Raw genomic sequence first — 26,823 nt, 5'->3', positions numbered from 1 at the left:
TCTGCCAGTTCACTATCTGACCCTACTCAGGTAGTCAGGGACTTTCTGTTTGGATGGGCAGAAGAGGTCTCTATCCCTAATCCCAGGCCCCTGTCTAACCCACAGACAACCTCCAGCCTGCACTCTCTCAGATAGTCCCTATCGCTATCTGACTGTGAACTGTCAGCATCTAATTTAAATTCCTCTCTCTCCTGATTAGCTGATCACTGGGCCACCAGGAAGCAAATCCAGGGCCTGTCAGCCCTCGAAACATTTCCTTTGGTGTTGACCCTACCATCTGTGGACGAGCCTATCCTTATATCAAGTTCTGGACCACACCCACACCTCAGCTGTATCCACTCAGCCAGCACACAAACAACACTCCACACTGCAGCCAGTCCTAAAATTCTTATCTGCAGGCAGGTACCTGACAAGACAAACTGATGCAGGCAAAGAACCATGCTCTTGCCACTTAAGATGTTCCCTTTCACTATCATAATTGCTATACAGAGGTAAACATCCTGCCAGCAAAGCCTTTTTTTGGTTAATAAGCTACTGAAAAGATGCCAGCAACTCTTTCATTCTCATCACCCTCTGCCTAGGGAGAAAGCGCATCTCTGAATAGGAAGCGGCACTAGAGTACTGTTTATTCTCCCTTTTGATGTTAGCAGTTTGTATATCATTAAGAGACCACATTACACCTTGCACAGCTAGCAGGCATCTGTTTTCAGCTGCTACACAGCAGCCAAGAAATGTTTAGATTCAGGAGGTGGAGATTTTCTCAGCTCTCTCTCATATTCCAAGACAGTGCTGTAAAAAAAACATTATTGTCCATTTTAAGGCCAATATGGAAATACTTTTTGCTCTGCCCTTACTGACAGCTACTAAAACATTAAATGTACAAGAGGCCTGCAGTCAAAGATCTACTTAGGTATTTCAGATATGTGATTCCTCACTTTTTTCAGATCCTGATTCTCCCTCCCACCTCTACCCTTATCATCTTTCCTCTGGACAATTGCCTCTTCTGAATCCAATCGCTTGTTTTGCTGTGCTTTCTTTCATGTCCACAGTCCCTTCTTTCCTAGGTCACTACTACTTAACCCCACTTTGCTAGGTCTTTCAGCTTGCCTGTTCTAAGCTCCAGGATCAGATGTCAGCTAATGGTACTTAATAATGAAAAACTCCAAAATGGCAGCTTTCAGAAATGGCCACAAAAAACTGTAGCTGGCAAATTGTATTAAACAGGATCAAAGTTCAGAGTTACAGACATCTTAGTGTGGTTCCTTCCTCATATTCATGGAAGCATCCTGTAAGAGCAGATATTTTGGAAGGGCATCTAATTCAACTTCTATAGGTTGTGACCCAGTTTTCCATCTTCAAAGCTGAAAAAATTGTACAGACATGTACAGGACATGACAAACTGCTGGCAGCAATCAAGTACTGCCTATGATGAAATCTGAAATCCACCTGCAACTTTTACATGGCGCAGATATGTAATATGTAATTTTGATTGTATCTAGAACAGTTTTACTAAAGACTCCGGGGGGTGGGCACAACCCACATGCATTGTTGTTGCAATTGGGAGTAGGCTTCACTTCTTTCTCTTTAAAAAATTATAAGTTGCTCCTTAGTTACTGGATAAGACTTCCCAAGCTGTCAGCGACTCGTGCAAAGTTCAGTTAGTTACATGGAGGAAATCTGTGTTCCATTATAGTTTACTGATATACTGCTTTGGGTGCCAAAGGCACTCAAAGTACCAAATAAAGGTACAAGAAAAGTACAATAAACCAAAACCATATAAAATAGGTAAATCACAAAATATACTCCATTCACACTAGTAGCACAACATGAACTGCCTATTGCAGAAATTAATATTCTGAGAGTTATTTTTTCCAGTCTAATAAAAAAAGATGGTTGCCTTTAAAATCAGAAGTCAATGATAGGCAACCATGCCTTAAACATGTCAAGACTATTCCTTTCTAAAAATTTACTTGTTCTGGGCCCTTCCTCTGAAGGCAGACTGTTCTGCAGTGGGCATGCACATTAAAAAATGCCATTTTATGCAAAGGAATGACACAAATACCCACCCTGATGGCAGCTTCTCAGGAAAAGCCATAACTAATTCAGAAAGTACAGTGACTGAAGACAGTCGCCTCTCAGGGTAAGTGGGTGGAAACCTTATGCTACATGATACCAACAAACAAATTTGTCATGGCACACTAGTGCTCTCTACCACTTAGTACTGGAATTACTGGTTTACGTCTAGCAACCTGGCACTGCAGTTGTCCTCCCTGCCTCAAGTAAGGATCAGACAGATGCTAAGCTACCAGCACTCAGCTTTTGAGAGCTGAGTGCCATGCAATAGATGGAAGTCTCTATTTTTTACACCAGTCACTGCCACTCTATTCCATGCTCAGTCTTGGCAGCAACATTAGCTTCTTATGGTGATCTGGCTGGGCCCCCAGTTCTAGTTTATCCTTGGCCTCAAGCTGAGAGAGAAGGTAGGGAAACAGACTCATTTAACTGTTAAAACTAGGGGTAGTCAACCTTTTTATAACTACCACCCACTAAGGCATCTTTCTTGATGGTAAAATTTCCTTACCGCCCACCAGCACTCAATAGAAGAAAGATTCAGCTTGTGCTGTAGAACCCCCTACCGCTCACCTAGAATCCTGAAACGCTACTAGTGTTGACCAGGTTGACAACCCCTGGTTTAAACTATCTTTTAGGAAAGAGAGCTTACTTAAGTTGTTGTCAGTACTGTGACAATAAGAACTGTGCTTCAGAAGCTAAGCCTCTGTAGATGACAGTCTAACTCTGGTGATAACATAATCATTGGACGCCTAATGGATGTCTCTACAGTTTACAATTTTCACTGCTGAGGCTTGCAGTAGCTTCCAAAGCAAAGCTCCTATCGTCACGTTACTGGTTGTATTTAATTAAAATATTCTCATATTATAGTAAGTCATCTGAAGGGGTGAGGCCTTCCAAGCTACTCCAGATAATACATTTAGCAGCCTTCAAAAACAAACAACAACAAGAAGGAGAACAACAACAAAGAATCCATTTTGGATCACATTTGTACAGGACTGGCATTTAATTGAACACGGTCAGAGTGCTCTGGACAATACAAATAGCTGCGACAGAGCTGAACAATCCAACAGCTTTGTGGTTTTGCCAAAGACAACTCAGCATTCTAGGTGCATAGCAACAGACAAAGCCTAATGGCTGTTGCCCTGGTTCAAAGTTCAAGAAGCAGCCCCAGAGGATTTTTCTTTTAAACACAAAAACCAAGCACATACTGATGTTCATTAGCTCTTCACTCATTGACTGTACCACAAAGTAGTGGCTAGGAGACCACCAAAGTTAAGAAAAAGACTAAAATGTTTCAGATAGCTTTTAAAATAAAGACAGTGGCAGTAACAAAAATTCTCCCAAACTGATCAAATTTAGAAATTACAGAATTATGAGTTTCCATTCAACCATTTCAGACATGCACCCAGGTGCAAAATTAAGACCTTCATTCAAGAGTCATGTTCCCAGGGGAATTCAGCTTACTGTAGTGTGTCTATCACTTTTGATGCATGGCAATGAGACCCAGTTTTTTGTTTTATAAGTGATGGCAATTTATGTGCATCTGCTGCTGCTTGTCTGGGGGATGATGTAGTATTTCTTTACTTGTAAGTAGTAGTAAAGATATGGTCTCATAGTTCACTTTTAATGATCAACTTATGCTGAACCGCCCGCTGCCCCTTTCCTGGGGGACTGTCAATGATAGAAAAGTTGGGGGAAGCCCAAACACAGTAAGGTAAAATTGTATGAATTGAGAAGTCTGTGTAGTGGCTGCTGGCACAGTACCCTTCCTCCATTGTCCATGCTTCACTCTCAGGGCAAACACTACCCCTCATTTCCAATGGAAAGTCACAAAAGTCCAGGAAGATCCTTAATAGCTGTGTTCTCACACCCTTCATGATGCAGCCTGGCTTTTCTCTCTCATCACATGGTGCTGAAATCTGATGAGAAGGGAAGCTGCAGTGTTACCCCACCACAGTCCCTTCTAAGAAACCATTACCAGTCCAGTTTGCTACCAATAATGCATTAGGATGCCAGTACTAAAAGTCAGCCATTAGGCATGATAGGCAATTGCTATTTTTATATTCTTAACTGCATTGTGTTTTATGATTAAGCACATTGATTGCTATTTAGGGCCTGAAACTATGCTAACACTACTTGCCGACTTAAGTATCATAAGCCTCTGGCTCAGAGTGACTGCAGCAGAGGACCATTTATAGACACCCCAATGCCAAAACTGGACTACATACTTGCTTCTTAAGTCATTATTACACAACTTCAGTAAAATCCATGATGCAGGAACCAACTGCGTATTGTGACACTTTGGCTTGTACAGTTAAATTACTGAAAGCGATTTCATCACAGGGACAAACCCTTACTACTGTAACAAGGATCTCTGGAAAACAAGATCTGAACGAGCTTGAATTAAATAAATAAAGTTTTCAAAAAAGATTTCCCTTGCAATCAGCTCCAAGGTAAGAAGAGGGAAGTTTAATCCAAGAAACTTGCTATAACCAGCTATCCCCATTCTTCCCCCTCACCATACACTAGCCAAAGGCAGGAGTGAAGCAAGAATGCCAAATCGATTCTTATGTTTGCTTAAACCAAATCCAATTTGATTGCAGTCCCTTATGAAAAAGGCCTTCTTAATGTATTCCTCCTCTAATAAAATAGTATTTATTTCAGGAAGACAAGCTGCAGATTCAACAAGCATTACTGCCCAATGTAAAGCCATTTCCTAGGGGCTTCATCATTGCTCAACACTTCTAAGGCAGCAAATAATAGAACTAGCATTCTGGCACCGATTCAAAGGTTCAGGTCAACCATTGTTTAGCTTTGCTCTATTCTGCTTCCTCAATAAGGGATAAATTGAAATATCCAACCAAGAACGGCTGCCCATTTAAGCATAAAATCTCAATGCCTCAACACTAATAATCAAGCTGTTTTGGAAAGCATTAGCTTGGTGACTCATCAGTTTTGCTGAACTGTCATTAGCAACAAGTTTCTGTTGAGGAACTACATGGGAAGGTGGTATAACCTGAAATGAGGTATTAACAAAGGATCTAAAAATGCAGCTTTGATCAAGTGAAAGGATTCCAACATGTTGAAAACTCTAAAGCCCGCTCTTTGAAAAGTTTTCATTCATACTTTTTCTTGCAGGATTCCTGCACCACTATGTGAAACTGCTTACCTTAATAAAGAGTACAGAGAACACTGCTTAATCACACCCAATATTTAAACCACATTTTCAATATTGACAAGATGAAACATTCATACTAAGTTTGCTCTAAAAAGAGACCCATTTGGAGAAGTGCATCACTTTTCAGCTGAAAAAGTTTGATTAACATACGGGAAAGAAACATGACAAAATTCCAGATGTCAAGCTGAATAGGTTCACTGGCAGAATGCAACTTTATTTATCTTATGAATTATATAAATTTATAAATAATGTTCAACTTTATTATACTTTATTTCACAAAAAAGTTTTTCAATTATAAAATCATAAATTTAAAACTTGACGTCTTAGTTCCAAAATGACTGAGCTGCAGAAGCAGAGGGTGATTGCACTTGTGCTAGGGTTATAATAATTTATCTTCTTCTAATCCCTCATTCAAAACTGATTCCAGAGGATCAGGAGATCCTTCAGAGTGCTTTTAGCTGCACAGGAGGCTGAAACCAAAAGGGAAATGGAAAGACCTCTGCACACAAGTAAATGTGCAACAGAAATGTCTCCCCAGCAGTTCTTTTGCCCAAGGGACTTGAGTTCACCACTAGTGTAGGGACTACAAAGTTTAATTTCTATATTGAAATATATACCAAAAGCAAACTTTCATTTTCAAAACACATAGGCACACACGCGCGCACACTCTTCCTGGCCTACAACAATTAATCTGACAGGTACCTCTGCAAGTCATCTTTCAGGAATAATCTTACTGATTTTATTATAAGACACCTGAAATTATTAGAGCTGCGCTGTGTCATAACCAAACATTTTCAAGACTAATTGCACATTAGCCCAATTGTCTATCACACTAACCATTAACTTTTTTTATTATTACTTCTTCAGGTGATGTCATCTAAAGTAAAAGCTGGTCTCATTTTACTCCATTTATTCAAGGTAGTGTTTCTTTTGGTTTTGATACAGCGGTTAAGGAAACTAAGGTTTTAAGCTGTAATCCTGAGCGCATTAATGAAACACAGATCAAACAAGCCCAAGAAGCAAGGAATGCAACTGAACTACAGAGCTTGACTAGCTGTATGTTAAGGGTTTGATATGTTTGTTACAAGAAGTATCCTGTCCTAGTTTCTATAACACAAAGAATCAATTTCTATATCTTCAGACTGAACTTTAACAGACTCCACACATAACGTGTTAATTTTGTAACGGTTTCCAACTCATTTACCCTACTTATGGTTAGAAAGTTCAGTAATTTGATGCTGTATGGATAGCTTTGATTTTAAAACACACAAACAAAGCCACTTAATTCCCCCCCCCCAAACAAATTGGAACACTCTCAGCTCCTGCAACTAAAGTTACCATAACCTAGTAAATCAGAATATAGTAACTACCTATGAATTTCAAAGGTATGTCACAAAAAACTTTGTATTTTGAACTTAAATTACTTTGCCTGACAATTCTGAATATATATTTCAGTATAGCATTGTCAACAGGATGGAAGTATTTACTAGCCCATTTCTCTCTGGAACATACACCTGCAAATTGCCTGTTTCAGTACCATCCAAGACTACAAAACAACCGAACACCTCTTCACAGAAGGAATCCCCAAATATCTATATGCAATGATATATTTGAACAAATTGTTATATTGTTTTTAGACTGTGTAAAAATGATTTTATTGCTTTCAGAGTTTTCTGGAATACTTTGTTTTTAGAACGTGCTTTGTTTTGTTTTTATCTTATACACCACTTACACTATAGATTTTTTTAAATAAAACAAAAACAGTGCACAACAAAACTTCTTAAAAATCAATGTAACTTAGACCTCAAGGCTTCAATTCTAATAGATTTATAAGGAAGTAATTTCTACTGAACATAGCAGAATTAATTTCCAAGTCAACATGCACAGAACTACACAGTAAAACAGGAAAAAGCACAGCAATGCTGGGGTTACAAGTATAAAAAGCAGTAAAGAAACCCACAAAGGAAATGAATATTTGGGTATCTTTTTGGCATAACTTTGAAGAGGCAAATAAGAGCATACAGAAAACATTGCATAGGAGCCTTTTCATCAATGATTCCTCTTCACAGGTTTTAACTGTTAATGTTAGAAAAACCTCAAGCTGGCAACCATTTATCACAAAACAATGTTGGTGATTGGTAAGTTAACAAAACCCATGTCTCTTCTGCACAAGTTTACTTCCTTTAATATAAAACAGAGTTTGCTGTAAACTTAGGCAGAACTTCTTCTATGCTACCCGGAATCAACTCAGGAAGATGTGAAGCAATGGCTGCTCTCTGAGTACTAGGAAACTGAATCCCACAACCCCTCAAACAGTAGCCCCCCCCCCCAGGGTTTTGCAGAGCCCCCAGATGAACTCCATAAGAAAGAAGTTTCCAGGGTGGCTTTTTCCTTCTTGGCAGCTGCTACAAGTGCAAATGACTAATTAAAGTTCACTTCCATCTTCCCCTTTGAATCAGCCTCAGGGCAAGGAGAAGGTGTGCAAGAGGCAAGAGCTCTTTTCAGTGATAATGATCACAAACATAACCAACCAACAGAAGTAACCTTTAAAATTTGCTGAAAACGTACAGGGCTCAACCGTCAGCAATGATCTGAGCATCTCTTATGAACATTTTTCTAATGTTGACGTAGTAGACTCATGCTGGAGAATATGTTGCAAGTCAGAGGCTGTGAGTCACCACCACTATGGGGTGGCAATGGAAGCCATGCAACTTGTTAATGAGAGTGCTAATCTAAGTTCAACCACATAGTGAGGCCAATGTATAGTGTTTGTTCCAGGCAAGGCCAAGCAGCTGTATGAGTTTCACAAACTTCATTAGATCTGAGAAGCAGGAATATAAGTGTTTTGTTCCCATTGACTGCATATTTAAAAGATTGGGCATAACAGGAAACACGGCAGGACAACTTCGGCATTTACCCTCTAGCATCACCACACCAGTTTCTGAATTACTTTTCTGCTCATTCAGAAAAATTCTAACAATTCCATGGATGTTTAATGAGATTCAAGGCTGCTTCCCCTTTTGTAAGAATTTAGTGTAAAATTAGAAAGAAATGAGAAATTTTTGGTGCCTCGTAGAATTATACTACTTCATCACACAGGAATTTCATGGTGTGGTTATATTTATCATTTTATTCTATTCATAGAATTTATGTAGGCCACCTAGTAACACCGTTATAGTAAAATATAATATTATAAAACAGCTCCAGTGAAAAAGGCTCAGGCCATAGGGAATTGTGGGTATCAAACATGTGAAAGGTTGCTAGGCAGCAAGGAATGTGCTGGTCATATCCCTCAACTGGGACAACTTCTATGCGCCTAGTGCAGGCATCCCCAAACTCGGCCCTCCATAAGTTTTGGGACTACAACTCCCATCATCCCTAGCTAACAGGACCAGCGGTCAGGGATGATGGAAACTGTAGTCAAAAAACATCTGGAGGGCCGAGTTTGGGGATGCCTGGCCTAGTATTTGCAACCTAGGGATAAGAACCCTGAGAGGAGGGTTTTTTACAGGTCAAGATCCACAGCTGAGCAATACCTTCATTGGGACCAACCAAAATGTCAGTTCTCTACATTTCTTCATCAGGCAAGATGATACATAGAAAGCAAGTGGAGTGATATGTAGAAGCACCCTCATCAGACCAACACCAATCATGTGCTCACTGCATACGTGTGGTTGGTGCATAGGCCTCTTCACACATTTGGAACAGCATTTGATATTTGCCAGGTGCCAGGCACATTTTGCACCTGGCTATCAGCCACTTGCGACCTGGGGGCCAGGATGGTCCCTGATGTCTCCACCATCTGGAGGTGCATGCCAGGGGATCCTTCGATCCTGACTGTTTTCCTGTAGAATTCTATCCATCATATTTTATCTGTACAATCAGAATGAATTTCAGGAACCCAAAAGTCTTATTGAAAAACCATCTGGCCCCAAAATGGCAACCAGACATTGGCAACTGTAACCCTGGTTTAAAGAGCCATTTGGCACCTAGCTTATACCATATTTTTCGCTCCATAAGACGCACCTTTTCCCTCCTAAAAAGTAAGGATGGATCCCACTCGCTGTCTTGGCTGGAGAGGTTGCGCGCGGCTAAAGAGGAAGCCAAGACCTGTCCACTACTCTTTGGGGCTGGGGGGGGGGGGAATATTTTTTTCTCTCTTGATTTCCCCCTCTAAAAATTAGGTGCGCCTTATGGTCCGGTGCACCTTATGGAGCAAAAAATATGGTATATCTGAGTTTCCAACACTGATTTGGAATACAGTGCCCAAACAGAGCTAAAGGAGTTCCAGATAAAGCCAGTTTTACAGGATGGATAAAAACATGAAGCAAATAAACAGTGTGTTACAATGTACAAACTTTTAAACTAGTATTCCCCTGGCACCAAAGTGACCATAAAGGCAGTGCCAGGCAAGCCTCATCAGGGAGGGCATTCTACAACTGGGTTGCCAGCACCAAGGAGGCCCACTGACTCACCGCTAGTCATTCTGCTCACTTATTTGGCAGGGGCACCAAAAGAAGGTCTGTGAAGAGGACATTAACATTCAGGTCAGTACATGTGGAAGGCAGCAATCTTTCAGGTGCCCTCTTTAATTTGGCCTCATAATGGACTGGAGCCAGAGCACTTGATAAAGCACTGGTATGAATATGATCGAAATCTCCCAGCTGCAGCTTGCAGTCATACTTTGGACGAGTTAGGTTGCAGGCTATTTTCAAAGGCAGCCCTAATTACAAAACACAGCAAGGCTTAACAAGAAGTTACTGGGGCATAGGTAACTGTGGCCAGTGTACTTCCAGCCAGGTAGAGTCACAGCAGGTATAGCAGACAAAGATGATAAAAAGGCACTCTGAGGAATAGCTGGACTTCAAAGGTAGAACTGGTCTTTTAATGTGATAGCATAATTAGCTCTTGAGCCTTACTGGATTTTGAAATAAGGGTGTGACTTTAAGCAGCTTGAACTCATCTTAAGGAATAGCATATTGATGAGCAGCGTGTGGCAATACAAACAGGGTAAGCTTTGTTTCTGTTAATGCCTTGGGTAAAAAAGAAGTGGTATATCAATCATCTATGGAACTGGGAATGATTAATTATGACCATTGTAGCAAACATTTGCACCACTGCTTGGCAGGATGTCATGAATTACCCGGTACTTGCTTTTCAAACAAGTATCTTGCCATTACTAACATGCTACACTTCCAATGATTACCTGCTCATCTGGGGTTTCCTAAAGCTAAAAAGATAAAAAGTGCCTTGCTGCTATTAGCACTGCACCTAAAGTTCAAACTACTGTATAATGTTCTGCTAGATCACAAGCAGGGAACCTCCAGGTTTGGGGGAGAATCTTGGTCTGCTAGAGCAGTGTTTCCCAAACGTTTTTGGGCAACGGCACACCTGTTTACTGAAAAAAAATCTCGCGGCACACCACCATTAAAGCCCCGCCCCGTGACGTCAGCGCGCAGCGTCACGCCGGGAGGGACGCACAAAAGTGAAAGTTTTTTCCCTCCCCCTTGCTGGGGAACCTCCAAGCTTTGGGGGTGGGAGGAGGCAGCAGAGCGAGGGACTGAGGGACGGCGGCAACTGAGGCGGCGGCGGCTGAGGCAGAGCTGGGAAGGGGGTTTCCAGGGGACACGGCAGCTCCTCGAAAGGCTTCTCTCAGCTGCGCTCAATCCGCCTCGGAGAGGATTTCCCCTCCGGTCCCATGCGTTCGTTTGGGGCATCGCTCCGGCTGCTCCCTCTCCCGCCGCGCAGGAGCGATGCCTCTCTCTGGCTCTCCCTCCGCGCAGGCTGAGGGAGGGAGGGAGGGGCGCGTGTGACCCGTCTCTGCTGGGAGACCAAACCCAGCGAGGCAGAGTTGCGCGGAGGCGCCCAGGCAGCGCTGCCGGCTGCGAGGAGGAGCGCCAGGCAGCAGCAGGAGGCGCGGCCTCTCCTCGCCGCCGCCGCCCCGCCTCTCGCCGCCCGACTCGCCCGCCTCCCTCCAGGCATCTCGCGGCACACGAGGCAACGTCTCACGGCACACTCGTGTGCCGCGGAACACCGGTTGGGAAACACTGGGTACAATTTCACCCATGAGGTCATTTTCCCAAAAGCACCTCCCCACCAGCAGACATCACTGGCGACGCCGGCTTGTAAATGTGAGCAAAGAGATTAATCCTGCATTGGCTGTGCAATCCTGTTCCAGCAGGATCTGGTCCGTGAAACCGAAAAGCTTCCCTACCCATGTACTAGATGGACAGTGTTTTATACAGTGGTACCTCGGATTACATACACTTCAGGTTACAGACTCTGCTAACCCAGAAGTAGTACCTTGGGTTAAGAACTTTGCCTCAGGATGAGAACAGAAATTGTGCTCCAGCGGCGCGGCAGCAGCAGGAGGCCCCATTAGCTAAAGTGGTGCTTCAGGTTAAGAACAGTTTCAGGTTAAGAACGGACCTCCGAAACGAATTAAGTACTTAACCCGAGGTACCACTGTACTAATAACTGGTTGGAAATTATTTCATGGAGATAAATAGCAAACTAGGAAGCATATCATCCTCCAAGAAAATTACTTTACCCTCCAAGCAGGATGCAACAATTTCCTTTGTGGACACAAATTTTAGTTACATTTGTATACCTTTTTCACTAATGCACTGAGAAGTGACTAAACCTTGTAGCATGCTAGGAGAGGGTTGGTTAGTTAGGCTAATCAAGCTGTTCTGGGTCAACTGAGGTTGATAGACTAGTTATAGTACAAAGTATCTGAAACTGAGTTTTCAACGTGCAACCACAGTATTTCCAGTTATGCTAAGGCCCTGTCCATTTATAGATTGCCTGCCTGAGCTCACACACTACTGACTAGCAATATCTTTCTCACAGTTGCTTTAAGTAGCCTTTAGGAAATCTTGAGCTCTTTGTTTTTCACTACCAAGGAAAAGCCTGTCTTTTATATTGTTGCTAAATTTATTGCGGTATTCATGGAGCATAATGGTGGCAACAACAATCAGCTTATGAAGCAATGAAAGTTTTGTATCACATGTCAAGTAGTCATTAAGGATGTGGAGTGATGGGTTCTAAATCTAAATCCCTATATCTATTTTCATACCAAGTGAGCCTCAAGAGTTCTCTTACATGGAACCTGCAGGCTGCACACTGGCTTGTTGGGGGTGGGGGGGGGAGAAGTGAGCCCAAAATTTGATGCCCCTCCCCCAGCCTTGGTAAGTGAGTCAGTCACTGTTTTTTTTTTGAGAAAGTGGCACAAGACTCTGGCAGGGTCCTAGAGGCCTCTATCTCCTTCCCAAAGCTGGGGAAGTGCTAACTGAGCTTTGGGAAAGAGGGGAGAGGACTCTAAGACCCTGACAGAGCCCTCAGACTTCCTCCCCAAAGCCCAGCAACTCACTTACCTGCGTTTGGGAAGACAGCAGAAGACCAGCTGCAGGGATGGAGTGTCAAATGTTGCAGAGGGCCATGCACCTGGTCTGGCCCTGTTTCAGACCCCCCTGCCCTTTAATTTTAATCAATGAGAGAATGGGGAGGACAACTCAATACAATTCAGTTCAGCATACTTCACCAGCAAGTAGCTGTTTATGACATGAAGCTGGAACCTCACCATGCAGGCAACTGGTGTCAAGCTTTAAACAGCTTTGCTAACAAGGAAATCACTGTTGTTTTCTCTTTAAACATAAGGGAATGGTGTTGTCAGTGGAAATCATTCTACAATACTAGAAAAGGCTCATTTTGCTTCTTGGTTTAAAGAGGGGAAATACGAAAAGGAAGCTGGAGAACTGCAGGGATGACACAATAGCAAGAAAACATGAATGGTGGGTCAAAAGAGTGTTCAAGTTACCTATCCAGATTTATATGCACTACAGAATTTTAACAATGTGTCTCTGAAATACCAGTAAGCCTACTATAAAAGGCTGTCTAACTTTCAGGCTCCGAAACATAATTTATGTTAGGCAACTAAAATCTGCACCAATTTCTTATGCTGGCTTATACAGCTTGTTCTCAAAGTTTGAGCTTAGTATGTCCATTGCAGATCATTTGGCCATGCAGCACACCAGAGCAGCAAAATCATGCTGTAGCCAATAAATCAGAGCAACTTCCTGAAAGTATAGGTGTAAACTTAAAATGAACAGGGTCACCACTGGTCTGACTTTTGATCTGCCATGCTCAGATTTGCCTACCAAGTTACAAGTGTGGCTTTTGATTTTTTGAACAACTTGTTTATTGTATAAATTTTCATTAGAGGCACCTAAGGGAATGCCACAATTAAAAGCACACACAAAGTGGTCCTTTGTACAAGTGTTAAATAACGTTCATACATATTCAGAATTCTAGTTTTGCCTGTTTTGATCAGGTTAAATTTTAGTATTACAGAACCTTACTCTAGACAGTCTGATTACAGAGTATATAAAGCTGACATTACTGTGCATATGAAAAGACAAAAATTCTAGCTTGTGCTAAACTTACTTAGACTTTTGTACAGGAGAGGCAGTAGCCTGGACCAACATTTATAATTTAGCATACAAGTTGCACAATTGGATGTTTTCATAGACTTCAAGTTTGGAAAACAGTGCTCCATGTGTTATGCATTTGACTAATATGTTTTGTCAAAAGCTAAACCAAGTTTTAGTTTGGGTGACACATACGTTCTCTCAATTACACATACCTTAGAAGTCTAACGTTTAAAGACAGCTTCCTCTGTTAAGTATTTCTGGTAATTAGTTTGCCACCACCAATGACTGTTCATGTTTCACGTACTTGCTCCCAGTGTCACACATACTGAAGCAGAATTTCAGCCTATTTTCTCAAATGCTCTAGCTTGCCTGCCACTTAAGGCCAATACAAGCCATGCACATCCGTTCTGTGCAAGCATGTATTTATAAATAAATCATGATTGTCAAAGATCCTCATGCCACTCTTCCCAGCCTGCATTTCCCATTTTGTAACTCTGGATTCCATCTTGGTGTAGCAACAGTTTCAGCAGTCAAGTGATTTAAGCACGATGACCCAACACTTGCATTTACACAGAGCAGCTCTCAAAGAGTAAAACTATAGCAATCCGAACAGCAGATGATTTTTTGTTTAACTTTGACTTGAAGGTGTAACAAGAAGCCAAAGAAGGGAAACTTTAGACTTCTCCCCACAAACATCTACTCCCACCAAACTATATAGCAAACCTCAAAATACATTTTTAACAAGGCATGGGGTTAGCCAGTGAAAGTAAAAAACAAAACAGTAGGCTAATACAATCTGTTTGCATGAGCCTAATCAGCTCTTTGGATCTCAAACAAAATTTTGAAATCACATAATATCCACTGCATTATTCACTTTTACTTGTTTTATTTTACCAGGTCCAGAAAAAAAGATATTCATACTACAGTCGTACCTTGGAAGTAAAACAAAATCCATCCCAAAAGTCTGTTCAAATTCCAAAACTTTCGGAAACCAAAGCTCCTGCAGCCAATCAAAAGCCTCATTGGACATTCGGCTTCCAAAAATAGTTCGCAAACCAGAACAGTCACTTCTGGGTTTGTGGCGTTCGGGAACCAAAACATTCGAGAACGAAGCTGTTCTGAAACCAAAGTATGACTCTACTATGCTTTACTTAAGACACAGGAATATAGGAAGCTGCCTTATACCAAGCCAGACCATTGGTCCATCTAGCTCAGTATTGTCTATGCTGACTGGACCTGGTTCTGCAGGGTTTCAATAACAGAGGAATTTTCAGTCCTACTGGAAATGCCAGGGATTGAATCTGCATACAAAGCAGATGTTCTGAGCTACAGTCCTTCACAAATAACTCTTACATTTTAAATTTCCAACAAAACAAAACAAATTGCACCCATGTACTTCTGTTCTTTACAGCCAAATTTGGCCTCCATCACAGAGTCGGAATCAAACAATACCCCCGCTACCTAGTCAGCAATGTTAGAAATATATAATCGCTAAATTGTACCTTACAGATGGGTTATAGTTGCTGCAATAGAATGTCTTATTATTTATTAATTGTTATTATCATTATCAGCAGCATCATTCCTGCACCGCTTTATCTTTTAAAGAACAAATATCAAAATTGTTTACAACACATTTAAAAATCAAATAAAATAATCCAGAATAAAACAAATTCAAGCTTCAATTACAATATTTCAAATCCTTCTTTAAGTGACATTTTGCTTTCCCCAGTTGCCAACCAGGCACCCAGAGATCTCCATGTGGTTACAATTGCAAATGCGTGAGTCGCAAAATGCGTCTGATTTATTTCTAACACATATTTCTAGTCACCATAGCTCCTGCACTGATAGAATAGCCATTGCTCACTTTAAGGGTTGAAGAGGCTTCCAATGTTTCTCAAGTAGCAAAAAATAATTCTGGGTATCAACAGGCTAAAGCAGACATCTAGAAAAAGGAACAATATATTTGTAAAGAGGGATGAAATCTCAGTTGCTGTATTTCATTAGAAACAATTAATAGTCCAGCAGCATTGAACCAGGAAGTATTCATTAAAATATCCTCAACCATAAAACATAACGTAAGAGCCCAAACCGTTTTTAAACTCTCCGATTTGGAGCCAAGTAAAACAAGCAACTTTTAATGACTTTGCTCGTACCTGAGTTTTGGGTCAATACCATGTAATATTACTGCTATTTAACAAAATCAGTACTCTATCACCTAAGATTTAAAATAAAAGCTAAAATGGTTAGTAAAGGTAACCATTATTCTATTATCAAGAATTGTCCTAAATATTTTGTGTTATCTCTTCTGCAGTTTAGCACCAGTAATTTTCCAGGAAATTCTTTAATTCAGGACAGGGATGAGAGGAAGTGCCGGTTTGGGAGGAGAATATAAGACAGAAGTCAAGAGTGAAAGGAAACAGGGAGGAGCAATTACAGGAATAAATAAAATTTCTCAATGAAGGCATTAAGAGCTTCTGCATCACCAGATTCTTCCTAAAATAGGGTGTCAGGGAACTGACATCTAAAGCGCCGGAGGCGCAAAGGCTCACTGAGGGTGAGAGAGCAGTAGCAGCGGAAGAGGGAACCAGTAGAGGGCGAGCAAGAACTCCAAGGGAAAGTGAGTCGGAGGGATGGCTCAGAGACGCTTCAAGCGAAACCAGTGGGGAGGTCTCAGGACCTCCTATAGGGACACCCACACCTCGACGGAAACTGTCACGCCGAGAGGCCAGACGACGTGTTTCCGTTAAGGAGCTTTTATGTTGGAAACGTTTCCGAAAGCAGCCACTTTCGGATTCTACTAGTGATTGACGCAGCCATGCTGGAGGGGCTCCGTCACAGGCAGAGGTTTGAAAGCCTGATCAAACTCTGAGGGACTTGCATTTTACGCACAAGCAGCTCATCGTCCCATCACAGCAATCCGAAAGTCTCCGAAAGCCAGCTTGTGCAGGGAGAAGCATCATGAGCAATCCAGCCGGAACCGGGGGAGCAGGAGCAGCTGGAGGAGGTCCAAGCCTGGAAGAAAGGTACAGGGAGTTGGAGATCCAGTTGGCGCTGCAAACGGCGAGGCTTGAGGAGAGGAGGGCTCAGGATGCAGAAAAGGGAAAGGAGAAAACCACCCCGCTCGCCAGAAAGGTGCCAGGATTGGTGCAGAAATTCGGGGGGGATCCCAGGAACTATCATGCCTTTAGAACAGAGATGCAATACGCTCTAAACTTGCAGTTTGATGACTTCCCCGATGAGGAATCGCGAGTGGCGTATGTGATTGGCCATCTCGAATCCGGGGCGAAAGATTGGGTTAGACCCCTGATGGCAGCGAATAATGAGATCTTAAAGGACACGAGGAAGTTTTTTCGTGCCATGGACCTGATGTTTTCCAGCGATATTGAGCAGGGGGTGGTGCGAAGGCAGTTAATGGCTTGCCAGCAAGGAAGCAGATCTGTCCGTGAGTACTGGACTGAATTTACCATGTTGATTCACAAATTGGGGTGGGACCTATCGGCGGAGCCCATCCAAATGCTTTTCGAAGAGGGGCTTTCTTCAACCGTCAAAGATGAGCTTTCCCGGGGCCCCAGGGCGGAGTCTATGGACCAGTTAACCAAATCTGCGCTGGCCATAGGAGCGCGCCAGGAGGCGAGGGCTATGGAAAAGCGGGAAGGGAAAGGAGACCGTTGGAGGGAGTTCCGCATTCCAGACATTCCAGAGCCACCTTTCCCGCCGGCAGAGCCGATGGAAGTTGGAACAGCGCGGGCGCGCGCAGTTTCAAATCCCAGTGAAGGGCGGGAAAAGGAGGGAAAGAGCGCCAAGAGATGTTATCTCTGCCAACAGCCAGGGCACTTTGCCAGAGTTTGCCCACAAAGAAAGGAATGGCAAGGGATGGCAGGAGCTGTTGGGGGAAAGGAAGAGGAAGGCAAGGAGCAAGTAAAAGCCAACGCCTGGCTGCCACCGTTGGGGCACAGCAGCCAGGCCAAAGAGCAATGAAAGTGCCCATGCCAGAACCCCCCAGACCCGCTTTAGTGATAGAGGTGTTACTAGAACTGCCAAACGGACACCCACTAAAGGTCAAGGGGCTTTTGGATTCAGGCAGCTCCTGTAATTTCATGAGTAAGGAGTTTGCAGCTGAGCACCAGATACAGACTATCCCTTTAAGTAACCCCTTGCAGGTGACTACGATTGACGGCAGAGAGCTGTTGGGGGGAGAAGTTAGCCAACAGACTGTCCCGATGATAATGAGAGTGGCAAGGCACACCGAACAGATAGCGTTTAATGTGGCCATCCTGGGAGGAGCGCCCATCATTTTGGGGATGAGCTGGCTGGCGCTACACGATCCGCTAGTGGGCTGGCATCAGAGGGTGGTCTCCTTTGGGTCAGCGCATTGCCTAGAACACTGCAAGGAGGGGAAGGTTTCGGGAGGAGACAGAGTCACCCTAGCGGGGATGGAAGTGATGGACAAAGGGAAGGTGCCCCCGCAATACGCAGATCTGAGCAACGTATTCAGCGAAAGGGAAGCAGACAAACTGCCACCGCATAGACCCTTTGACTGTCAAATCAACCTACTCCCAGGGGCCCAACTCCCAGTAGGCAAGCTGTACGCCATGTCAGACAGGGAGATGCAGGAGCTGAGGGAGTTCATTGACAAAAACTTGAAGCGAGGTTTCATCAGAGAGTCCCGAGCGGTGGGGGGCAGCCCAGTGTTTTTTGTGGACAAAAAGAACACAGACAAACCGAGACTGGTGTGTGACTTCAGGGCCCTCAATGCAGTGTCGGAGCCCCTGGCTTTCCCTATGCCCCGAATTGATGACATTTTGACCAGAGTAAGGAAGGGAAAGATTTTTACAAAACTGGACCTGCGGGGGGCGTACAATCTGATACGCATAAGGAAGGGAGATGAATGGAAGACCACCATGTTTACCCCGTTGGGAGCCTTTGAATACCTCGTTATGCCCTTCGGTCTACAAGGGGGCTCCGCGTGTTTTCAAGCTTTTATAAACCACGTTCTGGGACCTTTGCTCTACAAGAATTGTGTGGCCTTTTTAGACGACGTGTTGGTGTATTCGGAAAATGAGGAACAGCATGTGAGGGACGTTCGAGAAGTGTTGGGCAGGCTGCAAGCCAACCAGCTGTGGGTGAAACTGGAGAAGTGCCAGTTTCATACCAAGGAGGTGGAATTCCTGGGGTACCGCTTGTCAGACAAGGGATTGGCCATGGATCCAGGCAAGGTCCAAGCGGTACTGGATTGGAAGACACCGAAGACCAAGAAGGACGTGCAAAGATTCTTGGGATTTGGGAACTTTTATCGGAAGTTCATCAAGAACTTTGCCCACTTGACGGCGCCCATCACCGACTGTCTCAGCAGCAAGAAGAAATTTGTTTGGACGGCAGAGGCGGATCGAGCCTTTGAAGAACTGAAAAGGGCTTTCGCCTCGGAAGAACAACTTCTGCATGTGGATTTACGAAAACCCATGAGAGTGGAAACAGATGCATCCGACCGGGCGGTAGGGGCGGTCCTTCTTCAACCGGGGAGGAGTGCGTCGGAGTGGAGACCGTGTGCCTTCTTCTCGCGGAAGCTGAATAAGTCCGAGAGGAATTACACGGTGTATGACAGGGAACTACTTGCCATTCACGAAGCATTCCGGAGGTGGAGACATTTATTAATTGGGGCACAACACAAGGTGCAAGTGTGCACCGACCACAAAAATTTAGAGTATTGGAGAACAGCTCGAGTGCTCAACCAACGACAAGTGAGATGGGCACAGGAATTCTCCAAATTTAACTTTGAGATTTGTTATGTGCCAGGCCCAGAAAACGTCAGGGCGGACGCGCTCTCACGCAAACCAGAATATTGGGAAGGGGAGGGGGTGATCGAAGAGAGACATGTCATCCCGGAGGACCGCTGGGTGTGTGGGGCGGCGATGGTGGGGCAACGAGAACTGGTGGAGGAAACGGAAAATGATGAATATGCCCAGGATAAGCTCAGAGGTCTCAGGGGGGAGGGCGAGAGCCCCGGAGGTTTTGAGGAAAGAAATGGGGCATTGTATTACAAAGGGGCACTGTATATACCCGAAGGTGAATTGAGGGGGAGAGTACTCAAGCAGTTGCATGATAGCCCCACGGCGGGACATTTTGGGCAACACAAGACCATGTGGTTGGTTACCAGGGAATTTTGGTGGCCTAAGGTGAGGGAAGATGTAAGGGAGTATGTAAGAGGGTGTGACCAATGTCAGCGAGCCAAAGGGGAAAGAAGGGCGCCGGCAGGGTTATTAGAACCTTTACCCACACCAGAACGGCCTTGGGAAGCGATATCAATAGATTTTATGACGGATCTGCCAAGGTCCAAGGGGAAAACAGCCATCATGGTAGTAGTAGACCTGTTAACTAAGATGTGCCACTTTGTAGCATGCTCACATGCAGTCACAGCGGAAGAAACGGCGAAGTTGTTTGTGGAACATATCTTTAGGTTGCACGGGGCTCCCTCGAGGGTGATCTCAGATCGAGGCAAACAATTTACTTCCAGGTTCTGGAGGAAGCTCATGAGCTTGTTACACGTGGAAGTCAATTTTTCAACTGCCCGGCACCCTGAAACCAACGGGCAGGCGGAAAGGGCAAATGGCATTCTTCAACAATATCTTAGGTGTTATGTCAATGACAGAGAGAACGATTGGGTCGAAAAGTTGGCGTTGGCAGAATTTGCCTACAATAATGCGGAGAATGTGTCCACAGGGATGAGTCCCTTTTTGGCTAATTACGGGTGTCACCCCAGGGCATTTCCAGGGGAAGGAGGGGAGAGATGGAGCGTCCCAGCGGCTGAACATTTTGTAGAAGAGATGGAAGCCATCCATCAGCAGCTCCAGCTCAACTTAGAAAGGGCTAAGGCACAATATAAGAAGCAGGCAGACAAGAACAGAAGGGAAGGTGAAACCATAAGGGTGGGGGATCAAGTGTGGTTGTCAACCCAAGGGTTGCCGTTCAAAGGGGGTTGTAAGAAACTGAGGCCCAGAAGATTGGGACCCTTTGAGGTGATTCAGCAGGTCAACCCGGTAGCTTTCAAACTCCGATTACCCAATCACATGAAATTGCACCCAGTGTTCCACAGGTCGTTACTGTCACCATACAGGGGAGGAGGTGAAGGGGAGCACGTCAGGGGACCAGCCTTGGAAGAGAGGGAACGCCGCAACCATGTAGCGGAAATCCTCGATTCCAGGTGGAAGGGAAATCAGGTGGAGTATTTAGTGGCGTGGGAAGGGGAACCGGAGTCAGAAAACACCTGGGTAAGTGCGCAGGAAGTCAATGACGAGGTTTTAACAGAAACGTTCCATCAAAGGTTCCCGAGGAAACCTCAGCCGATAGCAAGGTTTAGGAGGGAGTATTTCGGCACCACCGATGAGGAAGAGGAAATGGAAGGGTTCGCGGAGTCGGAGTTGGAAGAGGGAGTGGACTCTGATGACGAAGAGTACCTAGAGAGTAGGAACAGCAACAAGTGGAAGGAAGTGTTCGCGACGTCGGAAGATGAGGGAGGTTCTTTCAAGGGTTTTACCTCCTCACCGCCAGTAGGAGAGGAGACGGGAGGGGGTGAAGGGGGCCCTGGAGGGGAGGTGGATGTCAGGGAACTGACATCTAAAGCGCCGGAGGCGCAAAGGCTCACTGAGGGTGAGAGAGCAGTAGCAGCGGAAGAGGGAACCAGTAGAGGGCGAGCAAGAACTCCAAGGGAAAGTGAGTCGGAGGGATGGCTCAGAGACGCTTCAAGCGAAACCAGTGGGGAGGTCTCAGGACCTCCTATAGGGACACCCACACCTCGACGGAAACTGTCACGCCGAGAGGCCAGACGACGTGTTTCCGTTAAGGAGCTTTTATGTTGGAAACGTTTCCGAAAGCAGCCACTTTCGGATTCTACTAGTGATTGACGCAGCCATGCTGGAGGGGCTCCGTCACAGGCAGAGGTTTGAAAGCCTGATCAAACTCTGAGGGACTTGCATTTTACGCACAAGCAGCTCATCGTCCCATCACATAGGGAACTAATACAGACAGCTAATATGTGTATTTAACAAGAAACCTGTAATTCTACAGGTACACCTTCTCCCAACACCTGTGATGTCCTCACCGAAGAATTTCTGCCTGGCATCTATAAATGTGTGGAGCTCCATCGCAGCATTACGAAGTGAATATCCAGTCAGAAATTCTACAAGTACAGCTTTCCCAAACACTTGCTACAAATGCATCTGAATAATGTCTACCTGGACACGTATCTCTTCCCACACATGTACACATCAGCCCAATGTCTACCTGAAAGACCAAAACACAACATTAACTAGCCTCACTTAGTATAAACTGGGCGTGTAGAACCTAACACAACCAACTGTTTTAATTTTATAAAGAATAGAATTTATAAAGATAGCCACTGCAGTGTAGTAGTTAAGAGTGTTGGTCTGGGATATGGAAGACCAGGATTCAAATCTGCACTCAGCAAAGAAGCACACAGTCTCTTAGCTTAACCTACCTGACAGGGTTGTTGTAAGGGTAAAATGGAGCAGAAGAACAACCAAGGTGGGAAGAAGCTCTAGTATATACCTCTAGTAAATCTTAAAAAACCTTAAAAGGAGAAAAAACTAATTTTTTGCCAGAGAGAGCAAATCGTAGACACCACTATTAAAGGTTTGGGTTTAGCCCCTCAGTTATGCTTATGGTAAGATTTCTTTGAACATCTTTTTCTGATTTGGTTACTCTGCATTTTTCACTTAACAAATTAACCCCAAATAGGCGTAATGTAAATTTTAGGTGATGTCCTATATTTCTAAATGGTGTGCTGTCACATTGCTTCCTTTCCTTTTCCCGTCACATTTCTCATGTTCAATTATAAGTTGCTTGATCAGAGAGTTGAAGGTATAGGTTTCTCAAAATTTAATCAGATTCAACCAACAGTAGCCACCAGGGCGTTCCATGTTCACTCAGGCAAGTGCAAATGTAAGGGGCCAAACCCTCAACAGGTGCATTATTTAGGCAATATGGTATGGTATCCTATGATTTATTTCAAGCTTCACCATATCTTGGAGTTGGATGGCTTTCAGTGAGAGGAGTGGACCCATGTCTCAGATCTGTTTATTCACTGGGCTAGAAACATGGGAGTCTATGCAACTGAGGCAACTGTTCCAGGTTATAAGTATCCACCTGGCAACCAATCATATCCATGAGTTGGAAGGGACCTTGGAGGTCATTTACTCTAACCCTCTCCTAGCGCAGGATAGCCACAAGGGAAGCAAACCCAGCCAGATGGGCAGGGTATAAATAATAAATTCTATTCTAAACCCTTCTGTTCTGTACATCTCCTACACATGGGCTGGTTTTACAATCCTGAAACAAAAATCCTGTATGGTAGGCTAATATTTCTGAGAAGTGCAGAATGAGAAAAAAGGAAAGCACTTTTTTCCAAATTACCTATGAGTTTATGGCATAGGAAAGAGTCAGGCTTTACTGCTTTGTAACTATATGCAAACTATATGGGGTTAGGGCAAAGGGTCGTGTCCAAGTCAAGTCAAACTAAGAGGTGTCCTACTGAAATTAGCAGACATAATTTAAGGCACATGAATTCCAATTACTCAGCTGAACACAACTCGAGAGTAGAGTTCTCCATGATATTGTAGCGTTAGTATATTGTCCCCTTAGAAAAGTCTTGTCTTTAAAGTAACTAAGTAAGTACAATGTATATGAAGGATTAGACAATACTTTATGTAAGCAATACATACTTCTCTTCCTTAAGTCTCATTGTAATTCTGTCATTCATCATAATCTTATTCTCAGAAGGGGGAAAAACTTGAGAAAAGAGATATAGCACTCACAATTTTTATGAAAAGGTACAGTAAGTATGCATACATCAGAAATGATTTTCTATTCTTAAATGGTGTATCTACTTTTTTTTTTTTACAAAACTAGGGCTCAAAACTTTCTAAGGAAAGTACACCCTGTGAAGTAATATTTCATATCAAGCAGTGTTCTGGTGACTCATTTAAAGGGAAATTCCACTCTGCACATGTTCAAAGGTAATTTTGTTCATGGTTTGAATATTACAGAGCTGAGCCCTGCCACAGAAAAGTATTGCCACAATGCTGCTCTCAATCTGGAGTACACAATATTATGTTGCTTCTGCCACATTATACTGGCATCAGCACAACAGCAATCTTCGTCCTGACCATTCTCTCACTTAAAGCATTTTGATGCATATTTCTTTTAGGTAGTTTATCTGTGGCAGGGGCTCGGACCTGATGATCTTCAGGGTCCTGGCCACTAACAACCATCCAGGTTGAAGGTAGTGAAGCCTGAAAGATGACAATAAAAGGGTACCATACCATATCTATATTGCCTAATGTGTCTTAATGGTGTGGCCCTTAACAGCCATACTTTCCCAGCATTTTGGTGTTTGCATGAATATAAACACAAATTAAACCAAAAGATTGTCAACTGATTTTGTTTTTTAAGGGGGGTGCAACAAATGAGATCTGTCCATGCTTCAGAACAAGTGTTTACTACTTAAGTCCAACAGTTAGATAGCTTATCAGCTTTACATTAGAGAGGGTGGGGATGATGATAATAATGATGATAATAATAATAATAATAGTGATAAATAACAACAACAACAACAATAGATAAGCAGATGTTTTACATTAAACTGAAGGGGGGGTTTTCGGCAAAGATACCCAGAAAGCCTCTAGGTTCCACTGAAAAGTTTGAAGAGAGCACCAGCCATGGAGACACAAGGAAGAGACAAGTAAGAATTGTATTGAAGTGGTTTGCAAATGTCTTTGGAATGATGCCTCATGTAGTCTCCCTTCTCTGAACAGACTAAAGGCTTTCAGTACAAATTTGTTTAGTCTTCTGATGAAGTCCAACAAAACCAGACCATATGAGCCACAAACCAAGAGCTAAAATATTCAGGCTTCACCTTCTGTATCTCAAGGTTGCCAAAATTCAATCTCGCTGTCCCTGCAGCTTTGGTCCTGAACCAAAAATCTGGCCTTGTGATAGAAGGATCTACCGTATTTCATAAACTTTCACAATTGATAGAAAGCAGAGAATTTGTATACAGGCAGTCCAACACAAAGGCTAACTCCAGCCTGAGTGGCACTAAAATCAAAGGGACATATGTAAAGTCATTAATTTGTCCCAGATTTCATTGAGAACAAAATGAAACCAACTTAGTCTGGATCCACCCCATGATGCAAATGAAAGATGTTTACACCAAAACAGGAAATCCTTTATATACCTTGGAAAAAAATCTAGTTTACTCTCTATGAGCCGCATTCAACATACTGTCTACTCTCATATTTGCAAGCTAGATTGTGATTGCAACCATGCTACTGTCCAAAAAGCATTTTAACAAAGTACTCTGTTAGTATATCTATACACAAAAGCTGAAGTCACAACTCCCAACAACCTCAAATGAGTAACCAATTGACTAGGCATTTGCATAAAGTTTACTTTCACCAAATGTCTGTAGGTCATGGAAGAGAAACAAGTAGCCCATCAATATCTGGAAGACTACAACTCCCAGCAATCCAAGTCACCATTGCCAATGATCAGGGATGAGAGTTGTGGCAGGCCACAGGTTTCTTGATCACAGTGGTCAAAGTTATTATGCAAAACTGTTATTGAAATGAATAGCATCCATCAACGCAGACCTAAGTTGCCACCTGAAATGGCTAAATTTTAGAAACTAGAGTGAAACCAGAAATGGTGTAACAGGAAACCTATTAGAGTGGCTATTAAATGGCTCTGTTATTACAGCTCTTATACAGTACACAGTATCCTCAGCAGCAAAAGGATGAGCTGGTTGTGCAGTGATGAAAGTTGGCAGGAATGGAGCAGTTAGGAAGTATCATCATAACATAAGAGTTCCAAAACTCATTTCACTCTTAGGTTAGGATAAATGGCACAAAAAGTATGGCACTTGCAAGAAAAAGAAAAGCAGCAGCAGCACACAATCCACTTCATTGCAGTGAGTATACGGAACTGACATACAGTATTTCCTCAGTCCATCAGGAAGGCTCAGACTCCCACCTTCTTAGTTACTGAACTTCAGACCCAGACGATCTCACACCATGTTTTCAAATGCAGAGCTATGGAGAGCCAACCATTTAGACACAAGACCCCCTAGATCTCTCGCGTTCAACTGAACTGCAGCAAACTGACTGCCTGCTTTAAAGTTCGGCAAAAGTCGCCAAATGATCAAAATCACGGCCCGGAAAGGCTGAGAAAGCAGCAGAAAGCCACCCTCCTGTCACACTTAAATAATACCCATTGCAAGTTACGGAAGAAGGGCGTGTGTGTTTGAATTCCTAACTTTAGATAAGGGTGTGAGTCAAGGAGGACTATGGCGGTGGGTCTTTGGGGGGAGCTTGAGGAAACGAAGCGAGGGGGAGCTTTAGCTTGCCGCTTGGGGCGGGTCCCCAATGGGGGTGGGGTGTCCTCCGTTTTCGGACAGCCTGGGATCAACTTAAAGGGGCGATCTCTCCCTCCTTCTCTCCACCCCCCACACCAAATCCGAGGGTGTAGGAGGGAGAAGGAAACGAAACGAAACACGTGAAGATGCCGCCGGCGGGCCCAGCGCTTCCCTCCCGGCGACCAGGCCGAAGCCGACGCAGTGCGGAGCTCCCGGCAGGAGCAAGGCCACGAAACCGGGGCCAGTTCCCTGCAGCGGCCAGCCCCGCCCCCCACCGCGAGCGGCCTCGGGTGAGAAAATGGCGGCGGCTCGGGGCGGTGACGGGAGGAAGCGGCGGCGGCGGCCCTGCTGCTGCCACTTGACTGCTACTGAACGCGGCCTCCACTCACCTGTCAAGCCAACAGCCAGCAAGGCCCCGGCGGGCCGGGAGGGATCGCGCTCGGAGGCCGGCCTGAGGGATCCTTCGCTGCCGCCGCCGCTGCTGCTTCTCCTCTCGGCCTCCGTCTTCGTCTCCCGCCGCCGCCTCCTTCTCGTTCTTCCTCCGCCGCCGCCGCTGCCGAATCCCAGGAAGGGGTGAGAGAGAGAGAGAAAGAGAAAGACGGAGAGAGAGGGCGGCGGGGGGCGGCAGCGGGGCCCAGGCGAGGGAGGCGGAGGAGTGGCGGCGGCGGCGGCGGGGAGGAGGAGGAGCGACAAGCGGGGAGGGAAGGGCGCGGAGA

At 44.2% G+C, this 26,823-nt stretch overlaps 1 protein-coding gene across 1 annotated transcript in view; it reads right to left on the bottom strand.

The window, feature by feature from the left end:
- LARP4B (La ribonucleoprotein 4B) overlaps window positions 1-26,671 on the bottom strand; it is a 70,790-nt gene extending 44,119 nt beyond the window's left edge. Inside the window, exon 1 of the mRNA XM_081931718.1 lies at window positions 26,497-26,671. The gene's annotated coding sequence lies outside the window, so the exon portion shown is untranslated. The remainder of the gene's footprint in view (window positions 1-26,496) is intronic.
- Between the last annotated feature and the right edge of the window lie 152 nt (window positions 26,672-26,823).

Source organism: Podarcis melisellensis (assembly GCF_964234715.1).
Source record: "Podarcis melisellensis genome assembly, chromosome: 12".
Lineage (NCBI taxonomy): Eukaryota > Metazoa > Chordata > Lepidosauria > Squamata > Lacertidae > Podarcis > Podarcis melisellensis.
The sequence above is the reverse complement of the archived record's forward strand: the minus strand, read 5'-3'. Positions and strand labels throughout refer to the sequence as shown.